The sequence below is a fragment of the Nicotiana tabacum genome, chromosome 3 (genome assembly GCF_000715075.1).
Source record: "Nicotiana tabacum cultivar K326 chromosome 3, ASM71507v2, whole genome shotgun sequence".
Taxonomy (NCBI): Eukaryota; Viridiplantae; Streptophyta; class Magnoliopsida; order Solanales; family Solanaceae; genus Nicotiana; species Nicotiana tabacum.
This window is the reverse complement of record NC_134082.1, coordinates 91,646,086-91,670,589: the sequence shown is the minus strand read 5'-3', so window position 1 is coordinate 91,670,589 and position 24,504 is coordinate 91,646,086. Positions and strand designations below refer to the sequence as shown.

The 24,504-nt window shown below is 35.3% G+C and overlaps 3 non-coding genes across 3 annotated transcripts; all 3 read left to right on the top strand.

Annotated features, from left to right (window-relative positions):
- The first annotated feature begins 14,056 nt into the window (after nt 1-14,056).
- Nucleotides 14,057-14,134, top strand: LOC142179691 (small nucleolar RNA Z199). The gene has a single exon (XR_012708235.1). It is a non-coding gene; the product is annotated as a small nucleolar RNA Z199 (small nucleolar RNA).
- A 241-nt stretch (nt 14,135-14,375) lies between these two features.
- On the top strand, nt 14,376-14,458 carry LOC142179692 (small nucleolar RNA U54). Its single transcript, XR_012708236.1, has one exon. It is a non-coding gene; the product is annotated as a small nucleolar RNA U54 (small nucleolar RNA).
- Nucleotides 14,459-14,520: 62 nt separating this feature from the next.
- On the top strand, nt 14,521-14,608 carry LOC142179693 (small nucleolar RNA R64/Z200 family). Its single transcript, XR_012708237.1, has one exon. It is a non-coding gene; the product is annotated as a small nucleolar RNA R64/Z200 family (small nucleolar RNA).
- The last annotated feature ends 9,896 nt before the right edge of the window (nt 14,609-24,504 follow it).

The following is a 24,504-nucleotide window of genomic DNA, read 5'->3' as shown; positions in this document are numbered from 1 at the left end:
TCAGTAAAGTGACAGCAAGAAACGACCATTATGGGTCCCCAACAATACCAGCATAAGGCCTAAACATGATATCTAGCATGATTGATAGCTCAATTACTTTATCACATGATAAAAACATAGATATTAACAAGATAGAACCACTATACAGTGCCATGGAATCCAACCAGGCCACAATTATCACGGTGCACGCTCGCACGTCCGTCACTTGGCATGTGCATCACCTCAATACCAATCACATAACACATAATTCAGGTTCGAACCCTCAGAACCAAGTTTGAAAGTGTTACTTACCTCAATCCGGGACAAACTCTACTCCAAAATTCCTTTGCCTCTCAAATCGATCTCCAAACGTCCCGAATCTATCCACAAGTAGTACAATAAAATTAATAAAGGCTAAAGGGATCAATTCCACAAGAAAACTAATAAATTGTGGCCAAAATATGAATCGGCCCAAACCCGGCCCCCTAGCTCACGTCTCAAATCCGACAAAAGTCACAAAACCCGAAAGTCCATTCACTCACGAGACTAACCATACCAAATTTACTCAAATCCGATAACAAAATCCCATTCAGAACCTCAAAAATCTAACTCAAGAGTTCTTCCTCTTTTCCCCCAATTTTTCCACTCTAAATCACAAATTAGATGATGAAATTAAATACATAATCATGGAATATAGCCAAAATCAAGTAATAATCACTTACCCCAATCAACTCCACAAAAACCCATTCAAGAATCGCCCAAATTCGTGATCTCTAGCTCAAAATATGAAGAATGGGTTCAAACCCTCGTTTTTTGAAATTAAATATTGCTGCCCAGATTTACTTCTTCGCGAACGCGACCGTCTCTCGCATTCGCGTAGACCAATTTGACTGCTTCTCAGCTTAACTCTTTGCGAACGTGACTAACTCTTCGCAAACGCGATACTTTACCAACTCTAACCTTCGTGAACACGACCCATGCCTCGTGAACGCGTAGACCAAAAGGCTGGGGGTCCCCAACTACCTCACTCCTCTTCGCGAACGCGACACCACTCCCGCATTCGTGATGCACACATAGACCACACCTTTACGTTCGTGTCCTCTTCTTCGCGAATGCGAAGAAAAAAATCTCCCAACTCACAAACACCTTTCGCGATCACGAGCCTCCTCTCGCGAACGCGTAAGAGGAAACCAGAAAGAACACAGCAACAGACATTAGCTATCAACCAAAGTCTAAAAATGATTCGTTAACCACCTGAAACTCACCCGAGGCCTCCGGAACCTCAACCAAACGTACCATCAAGTCCCAAAACACCATACGAATCTAGTCTAACCCTCAAATCACCTCAAACAAAATAAAAACACGAATTACGCACGGTTTCAAGCCTAATGAACTTTGAAATTTTCGAATTCTACAAACGACGCCAAAACCTATCAAATCACGTCCGATTGACCTTAAATTTTTGCACACACTCCCACTTCCTAAAATCCAATCCAACCCCGATATCAAAAAGTCCACCCTCGGTCCGACTTTCCAAAATTTCAACTTTTGTCAATTCAAGCCTAATTCTACTACGGGCTTCCAAATCACAATTCGGACACGCTACTAAGTCCAAAATCACCTAACGGATCTAACAGAACCATCAAAATTCAAATCTGAGGTCGTTTACACATAAGCCGATATCCGGTCAACTTTTCCAACTTAAGCTTTCAATTAAGAGACTAAGTGTCTCAATTCACTCCAAAATCACTCCGGACCTAAACCAACTAACCCGATAAGTAATAATACAACTATAAAATACAAAAGAAGCGAGAAATGAAAAAACGAAGCTACAACTCTCGAAACGACCGGCTGATCCGTTACGGGCACATACGTTATTTTACTCAAACAAGGAATCTTATTTGCAGTGTCCAGTTTAAAGTTTATTGGCTTCCTAAAGCAGTGGAGTTCCGTCAAATTTGGAGTTTTAGCGACTTGAATTATCTATGTGCCACGTCCGAAAACGTGTGGATTTTCCAGAGTTCAAGTTAGAGATGAGTCTGGTTGTCTTATATCTGCAAACGACAACTTAAGAAATAATTCATGCACCCAATAGCATTTGAAATAAAAGGTGAATCATGGCCAGAAAAAAAAAAATGCAAATGCATAAGAAAGGCATTATGATGTGGTATCCACGTGTGCCACGAGAAATAAAACACTAAGATTTTGATAACAATTCCTATTTACAGTGATGGCAATTAGTCTTGATATTATCCTACTTTATATAAACTCTTTTGAAAGGAGTTCTTTTTGGAAAGTTTAAAGTCAGGTAGCGTTAATACATTTGATAAGCAAACTGTAATTTGCTGGAATTATCAAAGTATAGTTATCATACTTCAAGCCATGTCTTTAATATTCATTGGTTTATATCTGGACAAGTCTTGAAGTATGGGGTATTTTATAGGCATAAAAAATTATTGAATTTAAATTCATAAAATAATTTGGACTATATTTTAAATTCAAGATATAGTTCAAATAAATTTATTATAGACTAATATAATTGGATTAATTATATAAGTCTAATATATATATATATATATAGATTAGTAAATAAGTCCAAATTCATTGGGTTAACCCATTTAATTAGGCTACAACTGATAAGCTCATTTTATTAAGCCCAACATATCATCTTCCTACAGGCTCATTTTGGTGACATGTGTCAAATGACATGGCACGCCAAGTCAAACGGAAAAGCCAATAGGGTCATACCACGTGTCAAAATGACAAGGCATGTCAAGTTAAATTAAAAAGCCAATAAAACTATGCCACATGTGCAGATGACATGTTCTAGCCAATCAAATGCGGTCTTGTCACACTTTAACCTGATTGGTCGAAAAGAGTTTGTTCTCATCACAACTCTTCTCTTCCATAACTATAAATAAGGTTCTTCATAACCCAAAAAAGATAACAGAAGTTATAACAAGAAGACACAAGGGAGCTCGTGGATCAAAAGCTACAATTCTCTGCAATCTACAAGTGTTCAAGCATTCAAGCACTTCAACACAAATTTCAAGTATTCAAGATCAAGAACAAAGTCAAATCAAATACAAGGCGTTCAAGATCAAGGCTACTTATTCGTGATAAAATTCGTGGCAACATTCAAAGTGTTCGCAACGGATAAATCAAATTCAAATTTAAGATCAAGCTCAAAGGCCCTTGAATTTATATTGGAAAAGTAGAATCAGAGGATCCACAGAGATTGTAACACTCAAACTATTTCAAATCAAATACTACGATTGTTGTAATATTTTTCGGTCATAATTTTATTTTCTCAATACAAATTTATTGTCTACAACACCAAACAAAAATCAAGAAATGATTTTTCAGAGCTTTAAATCTAACTTCATTATTGCATTATGCAAATGTTGCAAACCAACAGGATTTTTCCCGCTTCATTTGAAACCAATGTTATGGCTGTTATACCTCTTTAGAGATATTTTTGTTGTTTTCACAAGAGAATATTTATTTAAGGCGACGTGCACATGTAAGAAAAATAGTAGATAATATTGACCCAGAACAAAAAGGAAACAAAAACAACTTATCGAAAAATACTGTATCGTGACAAGCCACTACCTTGAAAGTGATTTTTGTCCGATTCGGTACAAATCGTTAAGATCGGCCGTTCCCCAAGGTTCCACATCACTTCCAAACACGTGCACTTGTGGCTAGAAGTTTGGAATTCGCACAAAATAATTGCCCATAAATCGGTTGAAGAACAAGAGAAGATGAAAGTATTTTTATATGTTGGATAATTCACAAAGAAGACTGTCTTTTGTAGGCAAAGTTGTTGAACAATTACATATGAAAAAATTAATTCGTAGTTGTTACAAAAATTAAAATGGAGTCGTTACAAAAAATTAACTACAACTGTTATAAAAATTAAACACACTGGTTACAAAAATTAAATCATGGTTGTTACAAAATAATAAAATGGACGTTATAAAATTGAATACAAAGAGAATGCATTTGGACATATTTTGGTAAGCATGTATTTGGACAATTTTCTGGTAAGCTCAAAAAATAAAGAAATAATTTTAACAAAACCAGATTTAGATTAGGCCTTATGTATATCTCGCGCACATGGGGCAAATTGACCCGTTTTTCCTTCAGGATCAATTTTTTATGTGCGCGAGACCACTCCTTTTTATTAGCTCTTTGCAAGCCCAACAAAGAGTAATTCAATATAAAGAGAAGAAAGAAACTTTTCACAATAAATGAAGGATTCACAAAAGGCAAAGAAGTAAAGGGACTACAAATAAATATTTGACTTTGTATTACCAGTATAAATAATACAACCAATTCTCCACTGATGCAAAGATAAAAATAGAATAAGAACAGTTTTACGCAAAAGAAGGAACATGTACTTAAGTGTGAATATCTTTCAATTTGAATTGACACGTAGTGAAATGATGCAACAACTAACATCCACAAAGTGAAGTACTCTTGAACTGAATGGACATTAGTTGAGACCCCCACAACACATACTATATCTTTAATTTTATGCAAATACCGCGATACTAATTGTCATGACCCAAAATCTAACCATGGTCGTGATGGCGCCTATCGTGTTACAAGGCAAGCTTATTCCCCAAAATATTACTACTAAACCGATTATAAGAAATTAATAAAATATTTCAACATTTAAAAAATTTCATAAACTAAATCAACTCTAAATATAATATAGAAAATACGAAAACGAGCCCCAAACATCAGGGTGTCACTAAGTCATGAGCGTCTAAAACTATAAATTAAGATATATAAACTGTCTAATTGTCCAAAAGAAGAAATAACAAAAGGAGTAACAAGGTCCTGCGGACGCTAGCAGCTACCTTGTTGTCTCCAAAGATAGTCGGCCTGAACTCAACGATCACCGCGCTCTAATTCACCTGGATATGCACATAAAGTGCAGAGTGTATTATGAGTACAACCAACTCAGTAGTAACAGAAATAACTAAGGAACTGAGCAGTAGTGACGAGCTAAGTAAAACAGTCTAATTATTTATTTTCACAATTTAAAAATAAATAAAAATAAACACGTAAATTACATAACTCAGTAAATGCCACAAAGAAATTTAACAGATAAATGCAGCAACAACACAAATAAATACAACCTCACAGCAGTATCACTCCATCACTCATCACTCGCACTCAACACTCAACACACTCAAAACTCTGTGCTCACTGGGGATGTGTACAAACTCCGGAGGGGCTCTTAAATCCCAAGCGCTAAGCACAGACAACTCATGTGCCATCATATCAATACCTGGATCCGCACGGTCGACTCACATGCTACACGGACAACTCACATGCTATGCTATCAATACCGGGACCCGCACGATCAACTCACGTGCTACGCGGACAACTCACGCGCTTTGATATTAATATTTTCACAACCAGGCCCTCAACCTTACTCAATCATGTACCTCACTAGCCTCACCTTCATCAACGAATAAGGGGACACAACCCACATCAAGTATCACAGCATATTAGCAAATAATAGAGATTGAGGTAAATATTTACGATAATTTCTATGGTTGGGTACAAATAATGTGAGCATGAATAAAGCCTAAGCATAATCTCTAACATGAAAGCAAACAATTCAACAACAAGTAACTACGTAAACACAGATGATGGCCATGAGGCCTCACAGGACGGACCAAGTCTCCATCCCTTGAGGTATACACCCATACGCCCATCACCTAGCGTGGGTATCACCTCCAAACAGTCACACGATATCAAATTCTCTGGGTTTATACCCTCAAGGCCAGAGTTAAAACTGTTACTTACCTCAACCGCGTAAAATCCTACTCTGGAATGCCCTCGTCTCTAGACTCGGTCTCCAAAAGCTTTGAATCTAACCATAATCAGATTAATACCATCAACATGTGCTAAAGAATCAAATTCAACAATCAAAACTATAAAATATGCCAAAAATCCGAAATCGGCCAAAACCCGCCCCCAGGCCCACGTCTCGGATTTGGTTAAAAATGGCAGAATAATAAACTCCGTCCTCTCCCGAGTCTAACCATATAAAATTCATCAAAATTAGATTCCATTTGGTCCCTCAAATCCTCACTTAAAACTCTCCAAAACTCAAGCCCTAACTCCCTCAATTTCACTTTGAAATCATCAATCAAATCCTAAAAACCAAGATTTATTAATAAAATATAACCAAAACCGAGTAGAGAACACCTACCCCAATCCATATGGTGAAAATCGCCTATAAAATTGCCCAAATTCGAGCTCCCCAACTCAAAATATAACCGAATGAACAAATCCTTATTATATATATATTTTTGGCAGTTATTCTGCCTCGTTTCTCGTGTCAAACGATCTCGAAACTCGCTTTTTTTTTTTTTTGAAATTCTAGTCAAGTTAGGCTTTTGAATCACTCAATTTGACCTTATAATGAATGAGATATGTTGGTTTTAATATTTGCAAATAGTGCAGATTTTTAAATACGCCGTCAGTGGCAATTTCGTAATTACTCTGAAAAATCTGGCAACATATTTCTTAGTAAAATGATCATAAAATCCTCATACGATGTCCAAATTCGATGATTCTTTTTGCTACGAGTCCGTAATTATGATACAGATCTAATGCTTCAATCAAAAAAGAAATCAAAACTCATTTGTTCAATATGATATCATTTATGCTTGGAGAAACGACGTCGAAACATAAGAAAAACGAGCGCAACATAACCTAAATCTATCCGAAACTCACCCAAGGCCCTCGAGACCTCAAACAATAATTCCAACAAGTCATATATCACTACCCAAACTTAGTCCACCCTCCGGAACACCCAAACCAACACCAAAATACCAAATCAACCTCGAATTCAAGCCTAAGAACTTCTAAACTTCCAACTTTTGCCAATTCAAGCCTAATTATACCGCGGACCTCCAAATTATATTTGTTTACACTCCTAAGTCTAAAATCATCCAACGAAGCTAATTGAATCATAAAAATCCAAATCCGAATTCGCTCACTCATAAGTGAACTTCCGGTTGACTTTTCTAACTTAACTATCTAACTAAGAGACTAAGTGTTCATTTCACTCCAAAACTACTCGGAACTCAAACCTACCAATTCGATACAACTCAACAAAGCTGAACAACACATAAATAAGCATAGATGGGGGGAAATAGGGCTTAAACTCTCAGAACGAACGACCGGGTCGTTACATCCTCCCCTTCTAAAACAAACATTCGTCCTCGAACGGGTCTAAAAACATACCTGGAGTCTTAAATAGGTGAAACCTTTAGCAATACCTTCTCATCACATTCAAATCATATGAACTCATCTCGCGGTCACATCATACTTATTACGTATCCATCCAACCACCATTTCCACTAATAGGGACACTACTGGACATATAGGTCCACGCATGCGCTAACATAACCAACACCTCAGTGCTCAAGCTACAGTCAAAACTCGGCCTCAAGTTCTCCAGACTAGCCCAACATCAATACACAGAAATCACATCTCGCACCTCATCCAGGGAATTACAATTCGTCGATGCACAACTGATATCGAGTGCTCATGTGCGCATACGAATGCGTGGAAGGAATTCAAAGAGTTAAACTTTAAGCTGAATCAATACCGCACGAAAAGAATTCAAGAAAGTAAAGTTTTCATAAAGGTTCTGCATCCTCTCGAAGATAAGTACAGACGTCTCCATACCGATCCGTAAGACTCTACTAAACTCGTTCATGACTCGTGAGACCTATGTAACCTAGGCTCTGATAACAACTTGTTACGACCCAAAATCTAACCATGGTCGTGATGGCACCTATCGTGTTACATGGCAAGTCTATTCCTCAAAATATTACTACTAAACCGATTATAAGAAATTAATAAAACATTTCAACATTTTAAAATTTTCATAAACTAAATCAACTCTAAATATAAGATAGAAAATACGGAAACGAGCCCCAAACATCAGGGTGTCACTAAGTCATGAGCGTCTAAAACTATAAACTAAGATATATAAACTGTCTAACTGTCCAAAAGAAGAAATAACAAAATGAGTAACAAGGTCCGACGGACGCTAGCAACTACCTTGCTGTCTCCAAAGATAGCCGGCCTGAACTCAACGATCGCCGCGCTCTAACTCACCTGGATCTGCACATAAAATGCAGGGTATAGTATGAGTACAACCAACTCAGTAGTAAAAGAAATAACTAAGGAACTGAGCAGTAGTGACGAGCTAAGTAAAACAATCTAATTATTTATTTTCACAATTTAAAAATAAATAAAAATAAACACGTAAATTCCACAACTCAGTAAATGCCACAAAGAAATTTAATAGATAAATACAGCAACATCACAAATAAATTCAACCTCACAGCAGTGTTACTCCGTCACTCATCACTCGCACTCAACACTCAACACACTTAAAACACTCAACACACTCAAAACACTCAAGACTCTGCGTTCACTGGGAGTGTGTACAGACTTTGGAGGGGCTCCCAAAGCCCAAGCGCTAAGCACGGACAACTCACGTGTCATCATATCAATACCTGGATCCGCACGGTCAACTCACGTGCTACGCGAACAACTCACGCGCTATGACATCAATACCTGGACTCGCACGGTCAACTCACGTATTACGTGGACAACTCACGCGCTATGGTATTAATATTCTCACAACCAGGCCCTCGACCTCACTCAATCATGTACCTCACTAGCCTCACCATCATCAACGAATAAGGGGACACAACCCACATCAAGTATCACAACACATTAGCAAATAATAGAGATTGAGGTAAACATTTACAATAATTTCTATGACTGAGTACAAATAATGTGAGCATGAATAAAGCCTAAGCATGATCTCTAACATGAAGACAGACAAGTTCAACAACAAGTAACTACGTAAACACATATGATTGCCATGAAGCCCCACGAGACGGACCAAGTCTCCATCCCTCGAGGTATACACCCACACGCCCGTCACCTATCATGGGTACCACCTCCAAACAGTCACATTATATCAAATTCTCCGGGTTTATACCCTCAAGGCTAAAGTTAAAACTATTACTTACCTTAACCGCGTAAAATCCTACTTCGGGATGCCCTCGTCTCTGGACTTGGTCTCCAAAAGCTTCAAATCAAACTATAATCAGATTAATACCATCAACATATGCTAAAGAATCGAATTCCACAATAAAAACTATAAAATATGCCAAAAATCCGAAATCGGCCAACACCCGCCCCAAGGCCCACGTCTCGAATTCAGCCAAAAATGACAGAATAATAAACCTCGTCCTCTCCCGAGTCTAACCTTATAAAATTCATCAAAATCAGATTCCATTTGGTCCCTCAAATTCTCACTTAAAACTCTCCAAAACTCAAACCCTAATTCCCTCAATTTCACTTTGAAATCATCAATCAAATCCTAAAAACCAAGATGTATTCATAAAATATAACCAAAACCGAGTAGAGAACACTTACCCCAATCCATATGGTGAAAATCGCCCAAATTCGAGCTCCTCAACTCAAAATGACCGAATGAACAAACCCTTATTTTATATATTTTTTGTTAGTTATTTAGCCTCGTTTCTCGTGTTAAAATATCCTGAAACTCACTTTTTATGCCTCTAATAGATTCTTTGTGAAATTCTAGTCAAGTTAGGCTTTTGAATCACTCAATTTGACCTTATAATGAGAGATATGTTGGTTTCAATATTTACAAATAGTGCAGAGTTTTAAATACGTCGCCAGTGGTAATTTCGTAATTACTCTGAAAAATCTAGCAACCTATTTCTTAGTAAAATGACCATAAAATCCTCATACAATGTCTAAATTCGGCGATTCTTTTTGTTACGGGTCCGTAATTACGATATGGATCAAATGCTTCAATCAACAAATAAATCGGAGCTCATTTGTTCAATATGATATCATTTATGTTTGGAGAAACGACGTCGAAACATAAGAAAAACGAGCGCAACACAACTCAAACCTATCCGAAACTCATCTGAGGCCCTCGGGACCTCAACCAATAATTCCAACAAGTTATATATCACTACCCGAACTTAGTCAACCCTCTGAAATACCCAAAACAACACAAAAACACCAAATCAACCTCGAATTCAAGCCTAATAACTTCTAAGCTTCCAATTTTTGTCAATTCAACCCTAATTCTACCATGGACCTCCAAATTATATTCCGGACACACTCCTAAGTCTAAAATCACCCGACAAAGCTAATCAAATCATAAAAATTCAAATCCGAATTCGTTCACTCATAAGTCAACTTTCGATTGACTTTTCTAACTTCGCTTTCTAACTAAGAGACTAAGTGTTCATTTCACTTCAAAACTACTCCGAACCCAAACCTACCAACTCGATACAACTCAACAAAGCTGAACAATACATAAATAAGCATAGATGGAGGAAATGAGGCTTAAACTCTCACAACGAACGACCGGGCCGTTACACTAATAAAGTGCTTTTATAGTCATGCACATACCTTGAGTCTCATGAGTGCTCTAAAAAGACTTCCCAAGTCTTTCATAAAAGGCTCCCGCACATTTACACTCACGTAGTTGGTTCCATAAAGTCTATCTACACGTAGACCACCTTAAGACTATGGAATCATTAAGAGCAAAATAAGTTCAACCTTATAAAGCACTATCACTCGCCATAGGGATAGAAAATGTAGTACATAATGAGGTCCTATCTGGCTTCATTTGATCACAAATGGGTATCCACCATACTTCCTTAATCCATGGGCTATAGCCCCATCTCCCTCAACGTTTTAAGGATAACTCTCCTTGCCAAACCCTTGGTTAAAGGATCCGTCAAATTTCTTTCGGATCGTACATATTCCAAGGAAATAACATCATGTTTCAACAATTGTTTTACCGCACCATGGCTAATACAGATATGTCTTATTTTTCATTGCATACACTATTTTTTTAATTGTTGTATGTGAATCACAAAGTAGAGAAACTGGTGAAGCTTGTCTTCCCCACAAGGGCACATTTGCCAATAAGTTTCTCAATCGCTCGGGTTCTTGTCCTGCCAACTCAAGAGCAATGAATTCAGACTCCATAGTAGATAATGCTATATAAGTCTGTTTTGAAGACTTCCATGAAATAGCACCTACATCCAAAGTAAACACATAGCCACTAGTGAAGCTAACTTCATCATTGTCAATAACCCAGTTTGTTGTCCTTCTAAAACAACATGAAATTTATTAAAATACAAATATCAATCCATAGTACCTCTCAAATACCTTAGCAAATGATGAAGAACATTCTAGTGTTTACTACTGGGGTTGTGAGTATATCTACTCAATCTACTAATAACATAAGCAATATCAGATCGTGTAGAATTTATGAGAAACATTACACTACCAATCATCTTAATATATTCAGTTTGAGAAATACTAAATTCCTTATTCTTTCTCAAGTGTATACTAGGATCATAAGGAGTTCTCACAGGAGCTACATAAAAATAATTTAACCTTTTCAATATTTTATCAATATAATAAGATTGAGATAACAAAAAAAATATTAGAAGCTATTATGATTTTAATCCCTAAAATCACATCTGCTTCTCCAAGATTTTTCATTTCAAATTTAGAAGATAAAAAATTCTTAGTCTCATTCACAACATTCACATTAGGACCAAAGATTAATATGTCATCCACATACAAATATGTAATCACATAATATGATCATATCATCTTGGAATAAACACAAGTATCAAATGCATTAACAACAAAAACATTACTCACTAATGTGCTATTAGATTTTTCATACAATTGCTTATGTGCCTACTTTAGATCATATAAAAACTTTCTCAATTTGCATACTTTATTCTCGTGTCATTGTATCACAATCCCTCAGGTTGAGTCATATAGACCTCTTCCTCTAAATCACCATTTTGAAAAGTTATTTTAACATCCATTTGATGTATTACTAAATTATGAATAGCTACTAAAGCAACAAGAGTTCTAATAATCACTATCATAGTCACAGGAGAATAAGTGTCAAAGTAATTAATGCCTTTCTTTTGGTTAAAACCCCTAATAACAAGTCTAGCCTTATATTTCTCAATTGTACCACCAGGTCTTAATTTCTTCTTAAATATCCACTTGCTACTTATGGGTTACCTTTAAGCAAATCAGATAAGTCCCAAGTGTGATTAGAAACTAAAGAGCCGAATTCACTTTTAATGCTCTCTTTCCAAAAACTAGCATTTATTGACCTCATCACTTCATTATAAGTCTTAGTGTCGTCTTCTATTAACTAGATAGACACTAATTCATCATTCAAAATATCAAGATCAATATTTACGGTCAAGAAAGTAGTTATAAAGTCAGGACCAAAGCCAGCTTCAATTCTACGACTCTTACTCCTTCTAAGTTCATTTCATGCTCATTAGTAGTAGCACTACAAGAAGACATAATATGAGAATAAACAGACATAGATGTAGAAGCATAAGTAGTCACATTATTTTTCAATGAAAGAATATGATCAAATTTTTTTGCATCTCTAGATTCAAAAATAAAAGTATCATTCAAAGACATAAATCTATACATAGCACTATTTGAGCATAACCAATGAAAGCATCAAAAGTCTTGGGTCCAATGATTACTTGTTTAAAATCCAGTAGACCCACCTTAGTCAAACACCTTCACACTTTCAGAATTTTCAAGTTAGAAGCAAACTCTTTCCATAACTCATACAGAGTTTATCTAACTTCTTATGAGGGACTTTATTAAGAACATATAAGCAGAATATTACTCGACTTAAATTTCTATATATTAAGAAATTCGACCTAATCCAAACAAGGAAAAATTAATAACTAAAAATTTTGTTGATTTTAAAGTCATAATATTAGAAAAATAATTAAATTACAAATTTGTCCAATATAAAACTTATTTTCAAAGAGTAGGAAGGCAAATGACATTTTGATAAGGGCCTTCGTGCTTTTAATATAGTATAAATAGATAGATATACACAAAACATATTATTTGCTTTTAATATAGTATAAATAGATAGATATAGACAAGACATATTATTGACGGGAAAAAAAGAACTAATATAAGACATATTGTAAAGAGAAATGCTGAGGAATTACGGGAGGAAAAATTCAGAAATAGCCTAATTTACAACTGTTAATTGAAAATTAGGCATAGTTTCAAAAGTAATCGAAATTTAGCCACTTTTTTCATGTAAAAAAAATTGAACAAAAATACCTAAAAAATCTAAAAATATTCCAACATATTCAGGTTCTAGCATAATATGCTGGAATTTCATAATGTGATAGAGTTCCAACGTAATATGTTGGAATTTTATAAGTAGGAGCTTCATAATCCAGTATATTATACTACTTAAAACTTTTCGTTTTTCAGCTAGGATATTTTTATCCAGATTTTATCCCAGCATAAAATATTAGTAATTATTTTTAATGACTTTATAAATGCTGATTATTCTTCAATTACTAGTCCAAAAACTAGCTAGCCCATGCCAGGGGCGAAAGTACATAGCCCTATGAGTGATCAACTAACCACCCTTCGTCAAACAATTACACTATATATAGGTAAACTATTAGATTTTAATAGTATATAACATATATTGAACATTTTTTATCCGATTTTTTTTTACTTATTTCAAATTTGAACACCTAAATGAAATTCCTAGCTTCGCCACCGACTCATTCTATTTTCACGAATTGCCCTGAGTTATGGGCTGTTCCAATTCATCAAAGTAGGCCTCATTAGAACCAGCCCAATGTTGTGGTCTTCAGCCTCAATTCGAGAAGATTCGATACCCCTAGCCCAGCCCACTTTGAAAGTATACAAAATTAGGGTTTCAGAATCACAAAACCTGGTTGCTTTAGCTTATATATAGGCACCTGCGGTAGTACAGAGACAGTATTGAATTCGCCGGTTTGCATAGGCTTCCCTTTTATTTGATTGCTACTACTTCTTCTGTTCGTTGTCTTTCTATTTCTGAGGCACTGCACTACCTTCGATTTTGTGTTTGTTTGTTATTTTTGTTCTCTCAGTTTTGATAGAACCGAAATCAAATGACGAGAAAATAACTGCAACAATATGATGGTAAATTCCATGATTCTTAGTATTTAAGTCTCTGATGATTTCTCAATATTATTTTCAAAAAGATTTCCCATTTTTGCGTTTTATTAATTTCTGGATTCTCGTTTTTTGGTTATAATATTTGGGAGATGTGATGAACACATTTGGTCCGTGTTTCTGATTGAACAGTGACAGATAAATCCATTATTTTACTCTCCTGATCTCCCACTAATTCCTAATTTTTCGTTTTACGATTACGTTTTGTTTTGGGGCTAAGAAATATTTGCAGATTTGTGAAAAGCAGTAGCTCGATGATTACATGCCTTATGGGCTATATACGCTATTCCGATTTAAAGCATGAAGAATCAATTTTTTAAGTATGAGAGCTATTTGTTTTTTCTATAAAGTTTCTTGGGGGTGTTATTTTATGTGATTTTTGGTTATTTATATTTTCTGCTGTGATGAGTTCATGAAAATTTCACATGTCAGACTTCAGAGAGAAATCTATGAGAAGATATTCATGTATCCTGAGCAGAAGGCACTTTATATTCAACCTTTGGTAGCTTATTTCCCAATTAATTAGTACTGTTCAAACTTAGGTTAAGTTTTTCAGTTCAAAACTTATCTCTAATGTTTGGCTGTGTGCAATTTGATGCTGTGATTGGATTTGTTAGAGGCCGTCAATTTGAGCTAATGACTATGCTTAAATGTTTTGTAAAGTTAACATTTGTGTTAAAAGTTGTTCAACATGTATAATAAACACAGTGACCGAGCGAATATTGTTTTGTTTTAAAATGTTAGTTGTCACTTGTCAGTTTTGGAAAAAAGGAATAAAAAGAAAGAATGTATTGATTTCATAGTACATACCTTATTCAACTTAAAATTACTTTACTATGAGCCTGTATGGATTAGTTATTTGAAGTAGTGATGAGCGTTATTTTCAATAGTTTGAAATTGATTTAATAAATAAGTAGTATATGTTTGGATATAAGTGCTGAAATTAATATTAAGTTTATAGTATTTCATAAAAAAATGTTGATAAAATAACTTAAATACCCTTATAACTGATTACACTTATATAAGGTTGTAATTTCTTCAAAATTTTAAATTCCAGAATGATTCAAATACAAAATATTTTGTTTGTCATTTTATTTTAAATATAATCGTGCTTAGATAAGATAATTTTTGTGATAAATAAAATACGTGTGTAATCATAAGTTATAATAATTAATAAATTGACAAAAGTTTTTTAGTAAAAAATAAATCTAAATAGGATAAAATAATTGAAGAGAAACAAACACTTTCTTTATCACCATAACACTTAGAAAGTAATATACCAAAAATTTGTTATGTCCTCATTTAATACATATGGTTCAAAGATTAATACACAATCAAATAGATACAAATATTCAAAGGAATTGAGAATTTATATCTTAAATAGTCAATGAGAATTGTAGACTTGAAGGAGGGGTAGGGTGGTTTTTGGTTGAAAAAAAATACTTGCAGTGGGTATTGATATAGGAGTTTTGTTCTAAAAAGGAATAATTTAAAGATAAAATAGTAAAAATGTTGGTTAAACTTAAAGTGCTTATAAGCTAAAAATTCATAAGTTGGGGTGACCAGTTTATGACTTTTTGCTTATTTTTTATTTATAAGAACTTTGACTTCACTTTTAACTTTACCAGTTAAGTTGAAAAATGCTTATAAACTAGTTTGACCAGTTTATAAGCTTAGCCAAACACCCTTTATGTCTAATCTATCTTTTTAACTTCTATCGTCATATAAAAGGGCTTCCCGGTTCACTAAGCTAGCTCTTGCCATGCATAGGGTTTTGAGGGCTGGATCACGAGTGTCTATTGTATGTAGTTTTACCCTGCATTTATGCAAGAAACTATTTTCATAGCTTGAACTTATGACATTTACGCATTTTTGTAAGAGGCTATTTTCACAACTTGTATTTCTGCAAAAGACTATTTTCACGGCTTGGACTCATGGCATGATATGATTCAGATATTTGGTTCGTTAGCAATGGAGCAGAATAAAGTGAGAGTTAATTGCATCCAAAGCTAATTTGGAAGGCTATGATATAATATGATTTTGAATTGCCATTGTTAAAGATTACATTCAGGGTAAGTATTTACCTTACATACAGGGTTATAGAACATCAAGTTAGTCAATTATATCGATAGAGTATTGTAATTGCTCTATCGATTGTGGAGTCTATTATTCCAGACGGACGGATGGACAACCTATAGCAAAACATAGGTTAATAGAGTAAAATGTTTTTTAATTAATGTAATTAATTTTTTTAATGAGTGTCACCCTTAGATATTTTATAGGGTATGACATTTGTTAATTTTTTTAGTTAAATATATAATCAAAGAGGTTGTTTGACAACATTAATTTTTATTTTTGTCTTTAAAAATAGTTGAAGGACCTTTTAGAATATTTCTTCGCATTATATACTGTAAAATCGAATTTCTAGCACTTATGCATTTAAAAATAAGGTGTTTGGTGTTTGGAATTGTGAAAATGAATCGGGTCTATAAATGAGTTTGTAATTGGGTCGAAAGAATCCGCTAGAGGTTGAAGGTGAAGTGTTGGATTGCTTAGGTTGATTGTCACTTAAGCAAATCTAATCCAATTGGACTGTCACGACCCAACATTCACTGAGGATCGTGATGGCGTCGGACATCGCGGTCAGGCAAACCAATCATAAATGCTTAATTTAATTCTTATCTTAATAATTTTGAAAATTGAAAATTTTCCTTCAATTTAGATATTAAAAGATAATTTTTACGAAAATAAATAAAAGAATATTTAGAAGTAAATACAGAATATTCCATAATCATCCCAGAATCCGGTGTCACAAGTGCATGAGCAATTTCTAAAAAATAATGTAATACAACAACCATCCGGAATACAATATTGGACGGAAAGTAAATACAGTAATTTGAAAGAGGCTCTACTGGCTGCAGGTCGTCTCGAGAAATGTAGCTCATCTAAGTCTCCGTATCAACCATGCTGCTACGCCTACTAGGCCATTAGAGATGCATGTGCATATGCAACAAAAATGCACAGCAAGTGTAGTATGAGTACGAAAACAACGTGTACTCAACAAGTATCCCGTCTAATCTTGAAGAAGTAGGGACGAGAGGTCGACTTCGACACTTGCTAGTGGTCCAATGATAATATAGTGAAAATGTGAGGAGATCATGGATTTTTATAAAACAAACAATTATAATTCATAAAGCCAAGTAGCACGTAAATAACTTACCAAATAATAATGGATTTTCAAGATTTACTTTTCATTATCTTTATCAATTTATCTCCGGCCAAGAAAGATAAATATCAACATTTATAAATCTCAAGCAACAATACAAGTATGCGCATATCATGTCGAGGTCGTACGACTCGATCCAATATAAATGTAAAATGTGCACTGCCGATGGTCGAACGACGCGAACCATAGATGCATCTATTACCCCACTCGCGAATCATACATGCGACACGGTCAGCATAAATAAACAAACACCCCGCTCGCGAATCATACATGTGACGCGGGCACACATAGATACACACATTCAAACAGCCAATTAAGAATTTATCCGGGAACGTTTATCCAAATAAAAGCCAATTCTCTTTTAATGATTTAAGAAAAATAAAGTTTAATCCTTTTAGAAATATATTTACCAATTCGATAGGATTTAAGCAATTCGGATGTCAATAAGATTACAAATATTCTAAGTATAACATGTTTTTTGGGTCCTAGACTACCCAGACTTAAACATAATAGTAGCTACACACATACTCTCGTCACCTCGTGCGTACGTAGCCCCCACAAATAGGAGCACATAACCAATTATTTTATTTATGGGGATAATTCCCTCTTACAAGGTTAGAAAGGAGACTTACCTCGCTCCGAAGTTCCATAACCGACATTCCACGCCCTTCCGAAGACTCAGTTCGATGCAAAAATGCTCCAAAACTAGCCATTAATCATGTAAACCCATTAATATATACTCAAGTACTCATTATAATTCAATTTATAACCATTCCTAATCCCGATAGAAAAGTTGACAAAAACGCTCTCGGGCCCACGTGCCCGGATTCCGAAATTTTTCGAAGATAAAGTTTACCCACAACCTCACGAACTCAAATATATAATTTACTCTCAATCTCATACCCAAAATCGTGGTCAAAATCCAAAAATATAATTTCTAGGTCTTTCCACCAAAACCCCAAATTTCTACCAACTTTCATACTCAAATCCGTACATAATCAATGTATTTAACTCAAGATAGGTGGGGATAGCTTACCTTGTCGTTGATGATGAAAACCCCCTCTTGAAACCCTCCAAGAATCGCCCAAGCCAAGAGAAGGATGAAAGAAAATGGCCAAATCCCGACTTTAAAACATCTCACTACCTCCAGCCTTTCCGCACCTGCGGTCACTTGACCGCTTCTGCGGTTCCGCAGGTGCGACACATGGCCCGCTTCTGCGATACTCTTCTAGACCCTCCACTTCGCATCTGCGTCTCCTTCACCGCAGGTGCGGTCCCGCTTCTATGGCGGAGCGACCGCATCTGCGGTCCCAACACTCCCAGCCAAAGTCGTATCAGCGACCTTCATGGCCGCTTCTGCGGCTCCGCACTTGCGGCCAAAACCTCATAGGTGCGGTTACACCAGATACCACTTGCATCAAACCTTCTCCAAATTTCATTTTTGATCCGTTAACTATCCGGAATCCACCCGAGACTCCGGGGACCCCAACCAATCATACCAACCAGTCCCAAAATACATTACAGACTTGTTCGAGGCTTCAAATCATATCAAACAATGCTAAAATCATGAATCGACTTCCAATCCAAGCTTAATGAACTTTAGAATTTCAAACTTCTGCATTCGATGTCGAAACATATCAAATCATGTCCGATTGACCTCAAATTTTGCACACAAGTCACATTTGACATTACGGAACTACTCCAACTTCCGGAATCGGAATCTGACCTCGATATCAAAAAGTCCACTTCCGGTCAAACTTCTCCAAAAACCTTCAAATTTCTATCTTTAGCCAAATGACTGCAAAACGACCCACGGACCTCCGAATTCACTTCCGATCGCGCTCCCAACAACAGAATCACCATACAGAGCTACTCCTAGACTCGAAATCCCAAACGGACATCGATAACACTGAAATGCACTTCAACCCAAACTTATGAAATTTTTCCAAAAATGCTAACTTCTACAATAGGCGCTGAAACGTTCCCGGGTCTTCCAATACCCGATTCGGACATACGCCCAAGTCCGAAATCATTATACAAACTTGTTGGAACAGGGACCGTTTGGGCCTGGTGGGAGTGGGCCTGGAAGTGGGCCGGTCCCATGATTGAGGCCCGCGAGACAGGGACCGTTTGGGCCCGAGCCCGGGCCCGGGACCGGCTGGGAAGTGGGCGGTTCGAAAACCGGCCCAATGACTTTTCTTTTTAAAAAAATCTACCAAATATGGCCGTTTCTAGCCGTTATGGCATTTAAAAAAATGGCCTTTTGACCTGCCAAAATAGCCGTTGGCTATTTATAAAATAGCCATTTAACCCCTCCCCAACTTTGTTTTAACCCCAGACTTTTTATAATTACACTTTTTTCCTATTTCAGCTATAAGTACCCTCTCATTCTTTCATTTTTCTTACAAAATCATCAATCTCTCTCATTTCTCAAACTCAAATTTAAGTATTCAAGTCCTCAAGTCTTCACTCATCTCTCATTTCTCAATCTCAAATTCTTAATTCAAGTTAAATAATGCCCGGTGATTCTAGAGTGCACTCATATGTTTGGGAACACTTTAATATGGTAGAAGAATATGAAGAAGTTTACATAGTATAGTGCAAGAACTGTGGTCGAGTCTTCACTCATCATCCAAAGTTGGAGGGGCACATGCTATTTAAGGAGGCATATAAAGAGTTGTCTTGCGCGTTCTGCAGACATTCATATTTAAAATTTTTAAGTTGATTTGAGACAATTTGTGTTATTTTAAAATTATTAGACGTATTATGCTTAATGTTTTAGTTTGTTAGATTAATTTGAAGTATTATTAATTTATTATGCAATGATGAGTGTAAGTTTGAACTTTAATTTGAAGTATTAAATATAAACTTGCAAGTTTGATGCCGAGATTATTTTATACATACATATATATATATATATATATATATATATATATATATATATATATATATATATATATATATATATATATAATTTACAAGAAATTGCCTTAGATAAAATTTTTTAAAAAAATAGGCTCGACCCATTTAGGCCCACTTAGGCCCGAGACCAACCCACTTAGCCCAGGACTATTAGTTAGTAGTCCTGGTGCCAGGCCAGTTCCTACAAAAAAGCTCACGAAGTCCGGGACCACTTAGGACCAGCCCACGAGGCCCGTTTAGGCCTGGGCCCGGCTCGCATTACAACCCTAGCCTCTACAAGATGAGCCCATTAGGGTTGCTTGGTTCCGAATCCACCCAAATCCTAATTCATGCCCATAAATAAGGCTACGTATGTACTTCAAAAATCATCTCAGTAATTCTAGAAACTCTCGGAATATGCACAAAGAGATCAAATATGCAATCTCCGAAATTTCATAAAACTCCTGGAATATTCATTATGATATCAAAGACATGTCAAATATATCTTGCTCAAAGTTCTAGAAATATTCAAGATCCAAATGAAGTGTTGCTACATGCTTCTTGATCATCAAATATATTAAGCAGATGCATATCATCCTACTTTCGAGAAATACGCTGCTAAGGCCCTCGAATTATGGATAAAAATTTGGAGGGAAGAATCAAGGGATAAACAGAGTTGTAACCCACATTATTTATTAATAAATCCTTTTTTTCTTATTTGTTTGTGATTGAAGTTTTATTTTACTGCACAAATTTATTACAAACAAATTGGCACATCTAGTGGGACCAATTCTACCTTCATCTCTTATGCTCGTAAAGCAAGGTCTGCAAATTCTAAAACCAGTTGGGGCAATATCTCTTGTTCCTATTCGTCGAAGTTTAGCACACGTTGTCAACACAAGATCGAATGTGTACTTCAAGTCACGTCTTAAAGTTTTGGCAAGCCTACACTCCGACAAACCTTGAAGTAGGGGGCATTTGTAAATATTAAAAACTTGTCAAATTAGTGCATTAAATATTTTTGACTAGAGCCTCTACAAAATGAGCTCATTAGGGTTACTTGGTGGCTACTCCATCCAAATCCTAATTGATGCTCATAAATAAGGCTACATAGTTCCTTTAAAAACCATCTCAACAATTCTAGAAACTTTCGAAATATGCACAAAGAGATCAAAAATATACGATCTCCGAAATTTTATAAAACTCTTGGAATATTCATTAAGAGATCAAAGACATGTCAAATATGTCTTGCTCAAAGTTCTAGAAAATTCAAGATCCAAATGAAGTGCTGCTACATGCTTCTTGATCATCAAATATATCAAGCAGATGCATATCATTCTACCTTCGAGAAATACGCTGCTAAGGCCCTCGAATTATGGATAACAAATCGGAAGAAAAAATCAAGGGATAAACAGAGTTGTAACCCACAACGTTATCTATAAAATCCTTTTTCCTTCATAGCTGTTTATGATTGCAGTTTTATTTTTCTGCCCAAATTTATTGTAAGCAAATTGGCACGCCTAGTTGGGCCAATTCTGCCTTCATCTCTTCCGCTTGTAAAGCAAGGTCTGCAAAATTCCAAAACTAGTTGGGGCAATATCTCTTATTCCATGTTCGTCGAAGTTTAGCACACGTTGTCAACACAAGATCAAAGGTGTACTTTAAGTTTCTTCTTAAAGTTTCGGTAAGCCTACACTCCGACAAACCTTGAAGTAGGGGACATTTATAGACAATGAGAATTTGTCAAATTAGTGCATTAAAAATTTGGACTAGGGCCTCTACAAGATGAGCCCATTAGGATTACTTGGTGCTACTCCACCCAAACCCTAATTTATGCCCATAAATAAGGCTACATATGTCCTTCAAAAACCATCTTAGCAATTTTATAAACTCTCGAAATATGCACAAAGAGATCAAATATACGATATCCAAAATTTCATAAAACTCTTCGAATATTCATTAAGAGATCAAAGACATGTCAAATATATTTTGCTCAAAGTTATAGAAGCATTCAAGATCCCAATGAAGTGCTGCTACATGCTTCTTGATCATCAAATATATCAAGCAGATGCATACCATCCTACCTTTGAGAAATACGCTGCTTAGTCCTCGAATTACAGATAACAAATTGGAGGGAAGAATCAATGGATAAACAGAGTTGTAACCCACAATGTTTATTAATAAAATTCTTTTTCCTTTATAGTTAATTGTGATTGCAGTTTTATTTTTCTGCACAAATTTATTGCAAACAGTCTTTTGTAAGCTTTTTAATAAAACATGTAGTCCATACCCTGATTAAGCAAAATCTAGTTAATAATTGTATTAGAATATACGGCGAATGGCTAAATATATCCCTGTACCATGAGAAAAGGTTTAAATATATCTTTCGTTATACTTTGGGTCCAAATCTATCCCTACCGTAATACTATTGGTTCGAATATATCCTTCTTATATTAAGTTTGTCCAAAGTGGACATTCAATCCTACGTGGCGCTGATATTTGATGAGGTGGATGCCACATGGCATGCTACCTCAGCTCCCCTAAGCCATATATAAAATACTAAAATTTGAAATACAATATTTTTCATGATAGCGGTAATGGTGGTAGTAGTGATGGAGGGGAAAAATATTTTCGTGGTAGAAAAAAATAGAAGGGTGGGGAAAAATGGGTTAGGGACCCCGAGGGGGCAAGCCATGTGGCATCCACCTCATAAATGTCAGTGTCGCGTAGGATTGGATGTCCACTTTGGACAAACTTATCGGAAAAGGAGTATATTTGAACCAATAGTATAACGACAAGGGTATATATGGACTCAAAGTATAACGAGAGGTATATTTAAACCTTTTCTGATAATACAAGGGTATATTTGGCCATTTTCCGTTGAATATATATATATATATATATATATATATATATATATGTCACTCTTGATATTCCAGTTGCTAAAATAATTAGCTTATACATGAAGCTAGCTGACATATTTTTTGTTAATCGTGAGATGATGATGCAATTCAACGCTTTTAACCTTGGTATCGCCGTGTTCAACATGAAATAAGTATCATAAAATATATTACTTGTATAATTCATCAAATTTCAGCGCCCAAGCCATCATTTTCGCTACCAAAGCAAAACCACCTCTTAGGCCTTGGAAAAAGAAAAAAGTAAAAGTAAAATGAGAATTTGTCCATAAAATGATATCCTGTGAGGAGTAGACCCAATTGATGAGTTTCTTCAATTTGATTCTTAATTCCATGAAGGTCACGAGCTTATGAGAATAACCTATCAAAGTCATTTTTGTTTTTTGTGGAATAATAGAGTCATTCAATTATTAATTTTTTTTCTTTACTCTAGACAATAAAAAGCACCCATTTGGCATATCATACCATATTAAAAATTCTTTTTTAATGATAAAATCAAACTCATTTAGCCCATATCCCTTATAAATTATACTTGTCGGTGATGTTTGTTCCAAGTTTTGGAGTTCGTAATCTAATTTGTTTTTGAGTTTTTCCCCTTTCAAAAACTCAAATTACGAACTCTAAACCAACCGAACATTATATATTGAGTCATTGAACAATTCAAGAACTTATTCACAAAGTTAATTGCATAAGATGTTCTAATGTATACGTCAAATTGTAATTAACAGTATTAATTTTACTCAAAATATACAGCTATAGCTGTAATAGGGCCTTGTTCATCCATCTATATATGTACTACTCTATTCGTTCCAATTTATATGAACCTGTTTGACTGGATACGGAGTTTAAGAAAAAGTGAAAACTTTTAGAATTTGTGGTCCTAAATAAGTTAAAAAGAGGCCAGAGTATTTGTGTGGTTATAAAAGCTTCTCATTAAGGGTATAATTGTAAGTTTAAACTAAAATGTTATAGACTTTAACATTTTCTTCGTTGATGTGGCCTCTACCTCAAAAATGATCATAGCTCATTCAACCTCGGATGTTGACTCAACTAGCACCTCGCACAACTAGCAGTTTATTTCCATAACCCCATCTCGTCCATCCTTTGTGTGTTTTCTGCTCTAATATATTGAAGAGAGGATTCTACTTTTGATAATGTACACTATTTTTATTTTATTTTATATATTTGGTGTAATTTAATTTGTTACACCATAATGTTTGTCTTATTTTCAAAGTTACTAATATATTATTTATTATGAACATATATTTATCTGTAAAAAAAATTGCCACCATTCTACAGGAAATAACAATGAGGTTATCAGTGCAAATGTGA